The sequence below is a fragment of the Halyomorpha halys genome, unplaced genomic scaffold, assembly GCF_000696795.3.
Source record: "Halyomorpha halys isolate HHAL.00 unplaced genomic scaffold, Hhal_1.1 Scaffold203.1, whole genome shotgun sequence".
In the NCBI taxonomy this organism is placed as follows: Eukaryota; Metazoa; Arthropoda; class Insecta; order Hemiptera; family Pentatomidae; genus Halyomorpha; species Halyomorpha halys.
Genome location: NW_027108332.1, coordinates 1,199,489 through 1,212,957, shown reverse-complemented (window position 1 = coordinate 1,212,957; position 13,469 = coordinate 1,199,489). Strand labels below are relative to the sequence as shown.

General features: G+C 30.8%; 1 long non-coding RNA gene across 1 annotated transcript in view; it reads right to left on the bottom strand.

Moving 5' to 3' along the window:
* LOC136795595 (uncharacterized) overlaps positions 1 to 13,469 on the bottom strand; it is a 131,686-nt gene that overhangs the window by 31,180 nt on the left and 87,037 nt on the right. The window contains exon 4 of the long non-coding RNA XR_010843213.1: positions 990 to 1,029. This is a non-coding gene — a long non-coding RNA (uncharacterized lncRNA). The remainder of the gene's footprint in view (positions 1 to 989; positions 1,030 to 13,469) is intronic.

Genomic DNA, 13,469 nt, shown 5'->3' with positions numbered 1-13,469 from the left:
ATGGGATGCCTCCATAAGCTGGAGCAAACGCCAAAGGCAACGCTCCAGGCCGGATTCGCACCGCCGGCACCGCCAATAGACATCATACTGGTAAGACTGTGTCTTAACCACTGAGCTACTGGTGACCCTGTAATTATGTTCTTAAATTCTTATTAAATCGAGTGGAGGTCTTCTTGTCAGATCGTGGCAAGATCACTTAATAAGAAATATACTACAATAAACTTTGACATATGTTCAGATCCTTTAATTATATTGTTCATTGAAACCTAACTAATAACCTGAAAATTATGAATTTGTAGACTTATTTTGTCTGGAATATTGAGCATGTATAGCTTTTCTCATAAAGCAACAGTGGAAAAATTTTGTTAAAAAAAGATCAATGCGATATTAGACAAGCTGTGTAAAATACTAATTCTTTCACGATGCCCATGTGTTTTTTTCATTTTTATATTAAGATATTTGATTGTTTATTTACCTATTAAGCTTACTTCACGAATTATAGCCCATAAAGTTTTATCACTTGCACCCTTCCTGAGTCAATTAAGGATGTATTCCTCAATTAAAAGTATTAATGCTCATGCATAACATATTTTTGAGGTTTATGTGATACTCAAAAATATTAAAACAAATCTTTCTTACATATGTAAAAACCAAATCTTCTACTTCCACATCAATGATTTCAATGTTTTTTTGACGCGTTATAGTATTTTCCTTTATTTATTATTTTTTTTTTTTTTTTTTATGATAACATAGCAATTCTCACCTTCTTACGACTTGACTCCATTGTTCGGAACATTAACAAAGTACTCCAAAGAGCTGTTGTTGAATTAATATGTGGTTGAAATGAATTTGAAATAAATATCTAATCTATAGTGAATAAAAAAAATTTAATAAAAACTTCCATTAGTTTAAAAAATACTTTCAGGAAAAGGGAAAAAAACTCACGGAATTTATTTAGTAAATAGAAATAATAAATAAAATAAACTCACTTTATTGTGCAGTATCATGTTTTGGAAATCTCTCTGCCATCTAAAAAAATAAATAAATTTAAAAATTTTGAATTTGAAAAAAATCTTCAGGTAGTATTAAAACTGAGAATAAATAAAAAAGTAAGCACTATAATCCTTTATTACCACTTGCAGTTAGGCTTAGTTAAAAAAGCAAATACTTTGGGTATCCACCCGCTTGTGTGTTTCACCGAAGTAAACAAGCAAGTCTGTGCCAACCAATCCAAATACCCCTTCCACTCGTTTTGGCATGTAGGGACTTGCCATAGTTTGGCAAATGTGTGTTGACCCACTATTGAGGTTTTAGCTATTCTTTATTGAAATCTAGAAAACCTTGTTTTCTAAAATATTAGTCCAATTGACCCTTTGGAATTAGTTAAATAGTAGAACTTTAAAAAGAAAAGTCAAAACGATGCCCAACTTTGTCCAAATTGGCTCGAAAATCAAGGGCATGAAAAAAGAGGTTTTAAAGATTAGTAGCAAACGAAAAAAATATATAAAAAAAAACTACTTTCCAAAATGAGTCAGAGGTTCAATACATTGATTATTACCATTTCTAGACTACCGATTCTGAAGGGAACAAGGTAATTTGTTCAGAATCACGCTCAACCACCCGATTTGCCTCCCCCCCCCATTAAAGGATATTCACTTTTAAGAGGCTGGATGTGCCCTAGGAGTGTGTCCCAAACCTAAGGTCGATCCACGACTAATATAACAGAATAAATAGTTATATAATATAACCGGACTGGAAATCGGACGCAAGAGATACCTCATCGAGGTTAGCTTTATTAAATCACTAACCTCTTGTAATTCACATGCGATCATCAATAAAATACAATACATACACAATACAAAAATTCAATAATTTATGTATAATACAAATAAAAAATTATGGAGTTAAAACCTTAGTAATTTGATAATAAAGAATTATAGGAGTTGATTAATTTTCCAGCTGAATTTAGGAAATTTAATCATTTTAATTTTAAGTGGGTTAAAAAAAATGTCTAATGGTTACAACAATCTACAAAATTATCAATTCCCGTTAACTATATATTCTTAGAGATTGTAAAAGTAGTTGATGGAAGCTTGGTTGGGAGGAAGAAGATGATGGAGCAGGTAGACTAGACGATTATTTTCCAATGGTAGGATCCGTTGGGGGGGCTGAGGTATGACCTCTACCGCAGGAGGAAGGAGCCAGAAGGTGCTACCTTTCGCTCCTTCAATGGTTGCTGACCAAATCCCATCACCAGAGCATTAGCTCCAGGAAACTCTGATGAACTGAGGCGGTGTCGGTTTGTGGTCGCTCCAAGAACCGGGTATAAAACCTAATGATCACAGATCCACGCAGGGCTCCGCCTTCCTTATTAAACAACTCACTATTGGTTCGCCTCTGGCAATACAATCGGTTTTAATATAACAACCGGTTGGTTATGTTTTATTCTAACTCTAATTAATAGCTTCTTAAGATATTTTATGGTGGGAAATGACAAAGATTAATTTTTATAGGAATAGATGTTGAAAAAATTACTGAATAAGCTCTGGACTGTTATTTAAATGTAACTAATTGGGCGAAAATTCCTGGAAACAAAAGAACTATTCAGGTTAGAAACCACGGCTAAAAAATTTAAAAAAATATTTTTTAAATAATGTTATTAAAAAGCCATAACCGTTAAATTAAAAAAATCATTTAAACGATTATATATAATAAACATATAAATGTTTTATATTTTTATTTTAAGTAAATAAATTTACTGGGAAGAAGATAGTTGACCATATGAAGTAGATTGGAGGAAGATAGTCCGGGTGGCGGTCAAAATAGTAAAAGAAAACTATTTATTGTTAACAAACGTTTCGCCCCCCTTTGCAGGGCTGTCTGATGGTAGTACAAAGGTCAAATTTAAATAAATTTACAAAAAATTACAATATAAGAAATTATACTTTTATTAGTAACGTTAGAATAATTTTATGTGCGAATGGCGTTCCTTTTTTTCTCTTTATTTCTTGAAATTATCGAATTTTTAATTGTTTAAACACAATGTTGGTTGTTTAATATTAAAAATATTTTTGAGCAGAATTATTTGAGGTTGGCAGTTGGCCGCTATGGAATCTTATGCTGTGCAATAAATATACTTCTCAATTTATAATAATAATCTATTTATTTGTTTCGAGGACACCCCCAAATCTTATTAAACCCTATTTGTATACAAATAGATATAAGCATTTTATAATATAAAAGTTTTATTCAGTATAAAAATAAGTCATTTTCACAGGCCAAAAGCATGAATTTAGAATGAAGCCGCGTTGACCCGGTGGCTGGCAGATGGAAGACGTGCATTTTTGTTCTGTTGTGTAGAACAGGTACAGGTAGAAGGTAAAAGAATCTTCGGGTGCCTAAACCCCAATCTATGTTCTTAGACTCTTCAGAATAGAGAATCGACCGACTTTTGGTTCTTCGAATTGATTCTCGACTCACCTGCCCACCCTACTTCGCAACACGTATGGTGCAACTCACCTCAATTGACGGTACATTTAAAGAGCGAAGATTTGAGTGAATATACTTCCTTTAATTTTTTTTTTAATTTCACTTTTACTCAACGATATGTGAAATATACAGTCAGGGGAAGTATTACGATAGTGTAAAATATCGAATTCCAGTATTCAGCGGAAATAAACCTATGTCCCCTGAGTTCAAATAAATAAACCAAGTCTCAAAAAATAGTCTGTCTGTGTGTGAACAGCCTAATTAAAAAAAATTAAAGTCTTATGAAACTGAAATTGCATATTTAGGTCATACATGTATCCTCGGGATGTCACAGAACTGAGTAAAATCAATCTGTCAGAATTCCCATTTTAAAGAATCAATTATACTATTTTGTTTTTCAGGATCTCTCAAAAAAATGGCTCTTTCGATTAAACTCGGTAAATCAACGTACAATCAAGTAAAATTTAATACCAGATAGGTCTAGGAGTTGTTATTGAAATAGATTAGGTGCGCTTAAATGACAAATTAAAAAACAAAAAATCTAGAAAGTACCATAAATTTTTCTTTAAGTATTGTTGAAATAATAAACAGTTTATAAATATAAGAAATTAAAATTGAAAGAAGATAGTTGACCGTATGAAGTAGATTGTAGGAAGATAGTTCGAGTGGTGGTCAATAAAGGTCTCGAAATAGTAAAATAAAACCATTCGGTTTCAATCTGACAGCACTAATAGAAGCCCTTCAAAGTGGTGCGAAACGTTGGTTAACAATAACTAGTTTTATTTTACTATCTTAATACCTTTATTGATCGCCACCCGGACTATTTTCCTATAATTATATTAAAGAATTTTATAAATTATTAAAGAGGAAAAACTGAGACAGATTTTTTTTTGAATACATATTGGTGGGACGTAAATGGTTAATATAACAGTTACATTTTTTTTAAACAATTTATTATGGGGGGTGGATATAGTCTTGTACAAAAGACACTCCTAACTATATACAACGTTATAAATAATAAAAAAATATATAAAATAAACAGATATAAATAATTATCCTTAATAAGAGAGAAAAGTAAAGTTAATAACAAAAATAACGACATTCGTTGACCTAAAAAAAAAACAATTGTCCTCTAATGGGACACTTGAAAAAAGGACGAAGAGAAAAAAATAAATAAAATAGAATTAGAAGTCAGTAATAGAATAATAGTTGATAAATATAGAATTTATAACAGAATAAATATTGCATTTACAGCAGTCTGGGCTTCAGTCTTCGGGTTGAGGTTGGGTTTCCCAACTCGGAGGCCACTTACTCCTTTAACTGATGGTAAAGGATGCTGCTCCCCAGACTTCACAGCCGTACAGCAGCAGTGGCCTGAGGATTGTTTTAATAATTAGAATAGCTGTTTCTGGTTTTAATTTGGATTTTCTATTTCGGATATGATATAGCGTTGCTAATCTTGCGTAGGTTTGAGACAGCAATTCGAATAGGAAAAAGCCGAGACCGTACGATCTCTTCTAATCGAATTCATACACGGCTTTGTCATTTTATGTTAATTGCTTTGTTCCAATAGGTAGCCTAGAACATGCTTATGCCGGATTGATATACTGGGCATGACCGAGCGCTGCCCAGTTCGGGATTGGGTAGATCGAAACCCTTTTCTCACTCTATTTTCGAACTGCTAAGTTACGAATATGGGATGTTACTCGTTTCTTACGTTATCCTTTATCTTTTACTGGGACTGTTTCTTATTAATTCTTGTTATACCTCGAAGACATATTTATTAAAGGAAAATAATTTATTAACTTTGTTCTGAATTACATTTTATGAAATCAGTGTCTTCCAAAAAGTATTTTTTGAGATTTGATGATCATTGTGTTCAGAAAAAAAACTACCCCTTTAGTTTAAATTTGTTATGAAACAGTTAGAGAAACGATTTTCTTAAATTTAATGTCTTAAAATGCTCATTATTAGAATCCGGGGGTATATATTTTTTTCATCTGGTAATTAAATTATTTAACTATATTTCTATATTGAGTTATATTCTTGGCTGGAAGAATATAACTCAATATTGGCAGAGTTGATATCTGTTATTTTTACTTCGAGAAACCAGATCGCGCATCGCGCAGATTGCATTTATTTCATGCAATAAATACCGTGTTTAACTATAACTAGTTAAAAATATCATCTGTAATAAAGAAATAAATTCAAAATTATACAAAGCAGATTGCAGAATGAAATTATCCTCAGTTAAGTAGGTTAAAATAAAGAGTGAGCCTCGGTGGAGACGCCTGTAGCCGACATTAATTTGACCTCGGGTTGATAGCTCCGTCATCATTAAGACTAGGCTCCCGTGACAAAACACCCTTTTCACCAGTTCTCTTATTGCTATAGTATTGTTTTATTTTCTTGTTAAACACGCTTATTGCACAATCTTGACGAAGGTATACATATGACTGACTAATTCTGCGAAAATTTGTCTGCTTCAAAAACATTTCTTACACTTCAATTGCTAAATTTTTTCCCGAATTCCACCATTTAGTAAACAATATAATAACAAGGTCTGAAAAAAAATTAGATATAATTTCTTAAACATAAAGGTTTAAGTTCAGTTGACCAATTTTAATTAATAAAACAAAAACTGTAAACATTGAATTAATAAAAAAAAATATAAAAATTATATTATTCCTACGACTGCATACATCAGATAAACTAAATAAAATTTAAAAAAAAAAATAGAATTAGACAACACCAGAGTAATTGCAACTCTAAAAATAAAAAATATATATATTAATAATAACAATAATTATCCCAATAGTCTCAACCTTCTGTATAAAAAGATATTACATGTCCAACGTTTCGGCCGATTCGGCCATCATCAAAGACAATCTTACTCCACCTGCTTTTAACGATTATTACACGGCCTTCTAAATCAAAATCCCCTACTAAACACTCCTGTTAATAGGATTTATTGATTATAATTGTATATTGTAGAAATTTGATAAGTCTATTTTAAGTTAAAAATTTAATTCGTGTTAATCTAGAAATCGCCTTAGCAAAACTGACTCTAAGGGGTGGGGTTAGGCCACGCCCCTTGAAGGCAACTTAACGATAAAGTAATAGGAATATCGCACATTAATGTAATAATCTGTAAAACTGTTCATTTAGCCGCAACTATGAAATGATAGAAGGTGCAGTAAATGCTATTATTAATAATTTGGCATATCTATAATGAAAATCCATTGAGCCTATCTCAAGAAATTTGTGCTTTCTCTGTTCTGTTCAGACTTATTTCAATGTGAATATTAAGGATCTCAAAATATATTTACTGTTCTTAACAGTAAGGTGTGATTACCAAATTAAATTAACTTGGTCATTTTTCAATTAATATTTTCTAGGAACAGTAAATAAAAAATTAATTTCATAAAGGAAAATATAAAATTTGAAATAAATAAATACTTGCTTCTGATATAATAGAGCAAATTATTAAAAAAAAAAGTAAATATTATTTTTTAGAATATTTAATGTTTATAACAAAAAATGACTGAGAATTAATATTAATTGAAAAAAATCAACATCAACAAAATATGAACACGCTATTTAATCCTCTGTCTAGCCATTTCTGGCATACGAGGTGTGGAAGCAACTCTTAACTGTCATATCGGATCAAACACCATATCGGATGCAACGCCTACGAAAGGAATAGACCCCGCCTTCAGGCATCACTCGTCCTAGAAGCGTACCCCTTCCATTATATTCTTTACCCATCTTGATGAACCTTTTATACCCTTCTCTACCTTGGAATTTAAGTCTGTGTGTATGTACTGAAATACTTTTTACAAAAAGATTTCAATTTCTATTGGGTACATGTAGTCACCTATATTTCAAGATTCATGATTTGTCTTTTGAAAATGGGATCTATGAGATTGGCTGTTTTAGACACATAGAGATGTCCAGGAAATTGCGTTTTCACATGGGTGAGCGAAAGTATCGTAGTGTAAGGAATTTGATAAAATAAAATATATACAAGACAATTCCTAAGGTACTGCTACACGTTTGCCAAACTGTGGCAAATTTGTGCGTGACCAAGCGTGGAAATGGGTTTTTTGGATTGACTGGTATAAGTTGGCTTATCCAAACATACATTGGTTCTGATTAATATAATTAGATTAATTAAAAAATAATGAGTTACTTATACTCTTAAATGAAGAAGTTGCTAGAGTATTTTTTACCGTAGCTAAGAATCGGCATACTTAAACAATTATAGTTATGAAATTATTAATAATTACTCAATGAAATGGTGGTTATAAATTTAAAAAATTGAGGTATAAGTAGACTTGTGGTAATTAAGGCAATGAGCAGTTCTTATAGTGCCTCAGTAAATTATAAAGTAAGTACCAATATAAACGTAGGTCTTGTGGTGTAGGTTTTAAGTTTAATTACCTAATAAAATCATTCGTTGAGGCTATTTCAATTGATTACATCGCCGTTATTTCATTTTTTTTCTCTAACAAAACCTACTGCTCAACATGGTGACCATAGAATGACTTTAAGTTTATTGTAAAAAAAATTATAAAGAACTAACCTGGCAATGCTTCGCTATTGCTAAATTTAAGTGTGTTTAATATCAATATAATTTTTATTTTTTAAATTTATTGAATGATATTTACAACTGTATTTACATAAAAATACATCTAGTAAATTTTATGTAAGTTAATCATGATATGATACAGACGTGTAGAGAAACTATCCACTGGTAGCAATCAAATAATATTTCTACATTAGAAATAATTTCTTTTCAGGCGCTTCGGAGGATTAGCAGGAGTGGGAAAGGAAGAAAGGTTAGAAACTAGGGGGTTTGGTTGGTTAGGGAGTGATATCTAGTTCGGGCTAGATATGGTTATATATGGAACATTATGGTCTTTATGGATGATTTTATTTGTTAAAGTAAGGAGCATTTCGGATTTTAGATAGGATTTTGTATTGTAAAGAATTCGAAGGTTTTCAATATAGCTAAAATTGAACATTTGCGCACACATTACTTTCATTTTTGGGTACATAAGCTTAATCTACATGTGCAATAATAAAGCAACAAACATTTTTTTAAAATGTTTTCCTTCGGGATTTTCTGGTTGGACCCGTTTCAGGACCGTAGCATTTCAATGTTTAGCTCTCATGAATCAAAGAAACCAAAAGACATGATAGATATTTTACCAGAAACATACAGTGAAGAAAAAACACTGACATGGGAAGGACATGGCAAAGGGCTCACTGATTTAAAACTTTCTTCTTTTTTTTTATGATTCTAATCAAAACATACTTAACACGATGTTAATTTAAGACGACCGATTTTTCATGTTGTTACTGGCTATGCTCAAAATATATTTCAAGTTTCTTTCTTAATACAAAATCTAAACAACAATCATACAAGCAACATCGTTGTCATCAATGATAATTTTCAATTGTTTTCGGTATTGGTAATTTTTTTTTAGGTAATTACATTATCTAGAATAATGTCTCATGCAGAGTATGTGAGTAGTACATATACATTTAGGGTTATGAGCCAATTATTACTTTTTTTCTACTGGATTTCAATAGCTAAGAACATACCCAGGGAAAAAAGGTTTGGTTTTTTGGAGAACTGAGGTAAGTATCGAACGGACATAACATTTTTATTTATATAGACAGAGGGAGTAGATGATATCGAAAATTTGACAGAACTTGTCCGATTTAGGCTATTTTTTGTTGGTTTTTTTCTTGTTTTTTTTAGGTAATTACATTAGATCTAAGTTAAGTAACAATTTATATAGATTATTTCTGTTTACGTATTTGGGTAACTGCCCAAAGCAAATTACTGCAGGAGGGTCGAAATGGGTAACTACTAATTTTCTGCAAAGGTTTGATTTTAGCAATTGTTATATTTATTTTAGAATACCAATTGTAACTTTGTTTTCAACCGGATAGTCTATTTTACAGATCTGTGTCATAGAATTAACAAATTTTGGGAAGCAATATTGGTATTTTAAATATTTGAAGAATTTATATTGGTGTGAGTTGATATTTTTTTTTATAAAAAATAGTTTAAGGAAATACCTACTGAATACCTAATAGTACTGGTATTAATTTTTAAGTTATATGATTTAAGCTTCGGGAAAATGTATTTTCATGTATGTATCCTATTTTACAACAATTATTATTTGACTGATTAAACTTTTGTCTCTTATCCTAGATTGTTTTTTAATTAATCTTAATTTTTATAAATAATTCTGTAATCGAGACATCCAAAACTCAGTTTAACAAAACCTTTATATTGACTATTCATGTAGTTACTTTAGGCATTATTTGACGGTCGGTCAAAAAAGCATTAAATTATTGTTTTTTAAATAGACTTATCATTGTAAATTTTAAAGAGTTATACATCATGTGAAATTATTGTAATTCAAATTAAATATTGGAGGCGACGGACCGTGGAGGTCCAAGGCCTCGCGCGATTACTTAAGAAATACATCACGCGTTTCATGGCTTTCATAGGATGGGTTCATCACTCCCACGCTTATTTTTGTGAGTGCCACCCATTGGCTAACGGGCCTCATAAATGCCCGGGGGGAGGCTGTGAGTGAGTATTATATAATTAAATGCTTGAAAAAGTCCCTAGATAGGGGCGGGGACTCGATCTCGCAACCTTTGGATTGACAGACAGGCTCGTTACCACGCTGCTACCGTCACCCCCGAAATTATTGTGAGCATTAAATCATAATAAATCATTTTGTGATGATTACAAAAAAAAAAAAGATTTCTTGCCATGATTAGACTTTTTTTATTACATATATATTTGCTAAATAAAAATTCTTAATTTAAGTATAAATTAAAATTTTTGTCCTAAGTAACAATGATTCGCCTTATGTATGTTAAAGCCCTAATTTAGAATAACAAAACTCATATTAAAATAAGTAAATTTTCAATTTAGGAATCACGGCTTGAGGAAATACTAATTTGGCTAGATTGAGACTTTCAATAACCAAAGGGTTCAGTAGAGAAAATTAGTTTAAATAGTGCTGGGAGTTTTTATTTAACCTATTATAACATTGAGGTTAGCGAAAATGAACAAATATAGTATATATGGTAAAGCTGAATTTTGAACGGTTTTGTTTATAGGCTTTTAAATTTAAACATTATTCATTACCAGTGTATATATATCTGTGTGTACATAATGAATTGCACTTGTGCCGTGATACAACAAATTCGATTCAAAATTTTTCATTTATTAATCAACAACCAGAACTTCCTAAGAAAATAATTAATCATATTAAAAAATCTGCCGATGTTAGTTGTTACTTCGAAATTTAAATTTATTTCAATTTACTAATTTATACAACGAAAAATTGTTATTTTAATTACTCACGAATTAATTCTATTACCTCTAAAGATGATAGTGTTCGTTTCACAACTTACACTACACATTACAACATAAATTACACCATTCAAAATGAATTTTGAGCTTGGGTTTTTTGATTCAGATTTTGATTTGTTCAAAGTAACTAATAAAAAAAAAATTACCAGATCAGAATTGATTTTATTGAAACTATAACAATATTTCCAAATAAGCCAAGAAAATGTTTTAGTGAAAGATAATGAAAAATACTCGTTCTACGAGATCAGTCAAGTAAAATAAATTAAAAGAAAATTTAATCAGCTTCCTATAAGAGAATGTTTAGGCTTAATAGTTCTATTAAAAATGCAGATAAACAAATTATTGAAAAGTGGAGTTTTAATCCTGTTGAAAAAAAAAAATTACAAAACAAAAACCATTCAAAATATAATTATTACATTCTTTCAAAGAGATATAAATTGAAAATCACATGTTGAGTATACGATTTTTTTAAATATATTATAGTTACTATTTAATATAAATGTAATAATTACCAACATTACCAGTAAAATAAATTCTTCGTGGTTCGTTTTATATATATTTTTTATTAGATTTAATAATTACAATTTAAATAGATGTCTCTCTCTTCTTTCTCTGAAAATTTACTTTTAAATTTTTTTGGATATTTGCCAGTTTTAAGACATACCGTCGAGATTAAATATTTAAAAATAATAGAGAACAATTTAGAGGTTGAAATTAATGCTAATTAAGTTTGTTTCAAATTCATTCTACTACCCTCATTGTACTAATATGTTTGACGATGTTTCATAAAATAAGATACAGACAATTTTTGAATTTTCGGGGAAAATGGTAAACAGGGTTGTATCTTAGGAAACAATGGTCTCAATGAGCCTATTTTGATCTCAAATCGTAGCAAATTTCATCGACTTCAAAAAAGACAAAAAAAAAAAATTAATTTCAATCAACTCAAATATTTAAGGGTAGAGCTAATAAAATAATTAATGGCGAGATTACCTACCACCGGTACCGGATCGAGTAGAGCACTGAGTGGCACTGTTTCAAGTTGTGATCCACCCCCTTAACCTTTACGCCTCCCCTAAATGCCAGGGCTCCCGAACGACCCCTATTGTCGCCAATGACCTTCCGCAGTGACTGTGTATTGAACTGGATCGTAGTAGGGAGGTGTTGTCTTTTTGCGGTAGTTAGTTCGAAAGGAGAAAGAGTCATGATTTCCTATGGAAAAGAGTCAGAAAAAGTATCGTTAAAATATTCACATGAGAAACTAAAAAAAAATTCGTGATTGATAAAGATACACCCTGAAGGGCTTAACAGCGGTGTTCGGGTTACTTTGCTCCTTAATCGATAAAATAGCTCCAAAGAGAATAAACAGTTACCGAAGAAAGTATTTGCACACCTTGTCTTTTCTTTATATAATCAATATAAATAATAATAAAATAGTTTGAGGTTCCTTAGTAAAAAGTACAATTAAAACTTGTTAAAAAATAGTATAAATTCAATTAAAAATATTGATCATAACAAAAATTTATTTAAATATAATATAAACACTAGGAAAAAAGTATTTGCACAGAATGTTTATTTACTTGCTCTTGTTTGTATGCTTGAGTATAATTCTGTTCTTTTCTATCAGTATAATAAAATATTTCAGTCAATTAACTTCGTTTTAATTTAACCGATCCTAATGCCAAAAACAAGTGAACTAAGTGCCGCTACTCGCGAAAAAGTATTTCGAAATCAAAGAAAATCGTTAGGTATTAATTTTTCTACCACCAAATACGTAATTAAGTGCTTTGAAGATAGAGACACTACTGCAAATAAACTGCGCAATGGACGTCCAAAGAAAGTAAAGGAGAGGAAGAAAAGAAAATCCAGGCATTAGTGTAGGTGTCCTAACTAATCTCGTCGAATCGACTTCTGGGGTCTATGTGAGCACTAGAACAATTAGAAATGCTTGGACAAAACCATATTTATTTATTTTATGCCGATGTTTCGACTTGAGTTTCAGGTCTTTATCAGGGGTTGTGGCGTAGAAGGCAGGTTTGTAACTGAGTTCGAAACGTCGGCATAAAATAAATAAATATGGTTTTGTTTATTTATGTTGTTCTTTGCTGACCGCACCCCCCGACAAACTTCTCCAAGCATTAATCTATGGTCAACTATCTACACCTCATTAACAATTAGAAATGTTTTAAATTCTGAAGGAATTTACAGCAGGGTCCCGAAAAAGAAACCTTATATCAGTATAACCAATCGCAAAAAAAGGCTCTTATTTTCTAGGGATTACATCAACAACCCCATCAGTTTTTGGGAAAATGTATTATTCTCTGATGAGAGTTAATTTAATTTGTTTGGGTCTGACGGCAGAAAGACGATATGGCAAAAGAAAAACGCAAGGTGTGCAAATACGTTTCTTCTGTATTTTTTGTAAGTTTGATATTTTTTTTTTTAAAGAAGTTTTTCATTTTAATTCTATTTGTAGTTATTAAGTTATAAATACAATTTTTATTTTTGAAGTTATAGGTTTTTTTGTTGTATAAATTCATAATTTAATTAAAAAAATTAAATTTCACCT